Source organism: Solanum tuberosum, unplaced genomic scaffold, assembly GCF_000226075.1.
Source record: "Solanum tuberosum cultivar DM 1-3 516 R44 unplaced genomic scaffold, SolTub_3.0 scf00163, whole genome shotgun sequence".
Lineage (NCBI taxonomy): Eukaryota > Viridiplantae > Streptophyta > Magnoliopsida > Solanales > Solanaceae > Solanum > Solanum tuberosum.
Genome location: NW_006239087.1, coordinates 616,421 through 619,891, shown reverse-complemented (window position 1 = coordinate 619,891; position 3,471 = coordinate 616,421). Strand labels below are relative to the sequence as shown.

Here is a 3,471-nt window from a genome sequence, read left to right as displayed (position 1 = left end):
GATACTGAAAATCAGGCCAACACTGTGCACCTTCCAAGATTGCAAGAAAGTGGAGTCGAGTTTCATCCAAAATGAGATGCGGATATGGAATTTTAAGTTTTACAAATTTTGAAAAAGAACTCTTTGAATTCTTATTCTAATTACTATTAGTGTTTGCAATTTACTATAGACAATTCAAATACATTGGATATCCTTTAAGGCTTTAATATTACTTATTAATTTGGATGTCCTCTTTCAACCTTGTGGCCTATATATTTTTGCTTTAACTTCACTTTTAGAATGTAGAAAAAGATAAAGAAAATTTCCTTCTTCCTATTTTTATATTATGTTGTATTTTCTTCTCTATTTAATCTATGTTTGTTTATGTGCTTCTAGTTTTATGTTAGAAGAGAGCTTTCAACTATGTCAAAGGAAGAAAATATGGTGTTATCATTAGGATGTTGTTCCCAAAGATCCATCATGTTCATCTCCATCTTCTTTAGGTGCTAAAGCTAATAAGGTATGAAAATACTATAAGCCTATATGTTTGATGAACTTGTGTGGAATATTCAGAGAAATGTTAATCATGCTAAGTAAAAATAAATTTGACTAACAAGATGGTATAATTATTGTGGTAATTTCTCAAGTACAAAGACCAATGATGGAGGGTGCATGGGTGATTCCAGTTGATATTCATGCAGCCTTCAGATCTGTATGAGCTTCTCCACGCACCTGATCCTTCTAACATTTTGTCCCTCTTTGTCTCTTTGTCCACGTCATAAGCTTCCGAACCTTCCTTAGCCTGCATCATTTTTTTTGCTTTCCCTTTACTGAGAACGCCTTCTCAGTTAACAAACTTTCCCGGGTCTCTTTGTTCTTTCCCTCAAGTGCCACATGTATTCAATTGATTTTCACCCTATACAATAGGAAAACTAATGCAATGACATGATCAATGACTTACAAGAATTTATACCCCATGTCTCCAATGCTTCTCAAACTTTGCCCACAATCTCTTATGCTTAATTGGATCTATCACTGGAAAAATGAACTTTGTTTTACAACTGCTTACAGATTCCTCTGTTTTGTTGGTGGAACGAATATTCGTGGCACTTCGTTGTATCCAGCATCAACATTTCCTTTTGATACCAGCCTCAACGCTTTTAAATCATTTGTTACATATATAAAATGGGACTTTCAGTTATTACATAACAAAGGATTTAACAACATCATACAACAAAACTTAAGTTATCTTTACAAACAAACATTGTATTTAAAGTAACAAGACGATATAATACAATAGGTAATAACCATCATCAAAAGTAAAATTCTCACATCTCATCATAAATTTAGTTATTACATTAAGATTAGATCTTGTAACGCGACAGTGCAGAAGTTCCATCGAGATCTTTTTTACGGTAGTACTCACGATAGTCTTTCACTATTGTTGCATGATATTCTGGAGGGTTACCTTCTGACAACAATTCATTAATCGATCCATAACGCTTTGAAGATGACATTGAATTTGTGCCGAAGAAGCATGGAACTGACACTCTTGGGCCAACTTTATTTGCCAATAGTCTGTGCTCAACACTTATGTACTGTTCATTTGATATGAACTGAAAAAAGAAACCAAAATAAGCAAATGGTATTCACTCTTATCGATCGTACATAGATTAGAAAATAAAAAGAGAACTAGCCTGCAAAAGATCTCCAATCTTGACCACAAGAGCACCACGCGTAGGAGGAACATCAACCCATTGATTCTGGTGAAGCACTTGAAGTCCTCCGATGTGATCTTGTAGAAACACTGCAGAATATTTGTTGGTTCCTATGGTGAGTTCTGGCTGAGGGCATGCTGGATAGTAAAGGGCCAAAACACCAAGCCCCTCCGCGCAATCCATATCTTTGAGATGAAAATGATCAAGACCGAGACCTTCAGACAATAATCCAAGCAAGGAACATCCCAATTTCATCATATGCTTAGAGTAGTCCATAAGTATTTCCCTACAATAATTTTGTAAAATTAACGAAACACCACATCTCAATTTTTATCACCACATAATACATATTCAATTATTGGTTGGCTTTCTAATTCATATTCAGAACATATACCTACATGGTCTTGGAAATTCTTCTGGACTGGGAGGGTAATGAGCCATTTTAAAGAAAATGTAATCTCTCCAATTTGCAGCTGGAACAGAAGGGCTATACAAATCAAAATTATTAGCATGAACCACCTTTTTCGTGATATCTCGAGTATAATACTATTTCTTAATCTCGATATCTTGCTCATAAAACTGCCGGGCTCCTCATAATATTTCATCAAGGAAAAATATTGGAATACCGTGATTAACCACTTGGAAGAAACCCCATGTGTCCGATGCATCTCTTAATTTTTCCACAACCTTTTTATTCTTGACTGGATCCATCTTGTCGATGCCTTCAAGGTCAATCACAGGAAAAAATGAAGTGTGTTTCACATGTATCCAAGGAATCTGTCCTGTTTATTGGTGGTAGAATGAATATTTGAGGTATCTTAGTGATTCCAACATCAACAAGCCCTTTGACACCAGCCTTTGTATCATCAAAGGCTTTTAACTTACTCATTTTTTCATAATTACTTGTCTGATTAACTGTGGCCTCCAAATTCTCAGTGCTAGAGATTACCATCTTCTTTGCTAGGATGGGATGTTATAAACAATTAATTTGTAGAGCTCCTAATGGGCAGTAGGGGATAATATAAATACTTATTACTATTATGCACAACACTATCATTCCTAATGTACACAAAAAAAGAAGAGGCTGTAAACAAGGAAATCTTCATGATAAGCTTCAGTCCCTTTCACTGGTCAGTGTCTGAACCCACTAAAAAATTTCAACCCCACCTATATCCCAGATCTTCATGATAAGCAGATTCATGTGATATACCAACGTGGCCTCCGGACAATGTCACTTTATCTTTATCAGAGAATCTGTTATAACAAAAAGGAAGAAGAACTTGAGTCTACAAGGTTTAAACAGTAGGAAATCGCAGCTGTAAATTGCTATAGAAAATTTGAAAGTGAAGAAGAAAGCTTAAGTTTTCTTAAGTTCAATTTTTTTCACTAGATGTTTCATTAAATATGGTCTATTTATAGATAAGGTGTGAGAATTACAACCACATAATAAGAAAAATGTCTCACACCAAACTATGTACATATGTGGCTCACTAACCACCATTCATTTTAAATCAAGACTACATATCGTACTACAAAATATCTACTATCTAGGAGTTTCTAGACAAAACTTAATTTTCTAACATATGTACTACAAAATATCTCCAACCTGGGAGTTTCTAGACAAATCTCACTTTTCTAACGTATCTAATACGAAATATCTCCAATCTAAGAGTTTCTAGACAAATCTTAATTTTCTAACAGAATCCTATGTTGTAAAAGACGTTCCTCAAGTGTGGAGGACCTAAAGGGAATCAGTGAACAAAGTAAGTGATAT

The 3,471-nt window shown here is 34.7% G+C and overlaps 1 pseudogene; it reads right to left on the bottom strand.

Moving 5' to 3' along the window:
- Positions 1 to 1,343: 1,343 nt before the first annotated feature.
- Positions 1,344 to 2,649, bottom strand: LOC102590672 (1-aminocyclopropane-1-carboxylate oxidase homolog; annotated as a pseudogene).
- Between the last annotated feature and the right edge of the window lie 822 nt (positions 2,650 to 3,471).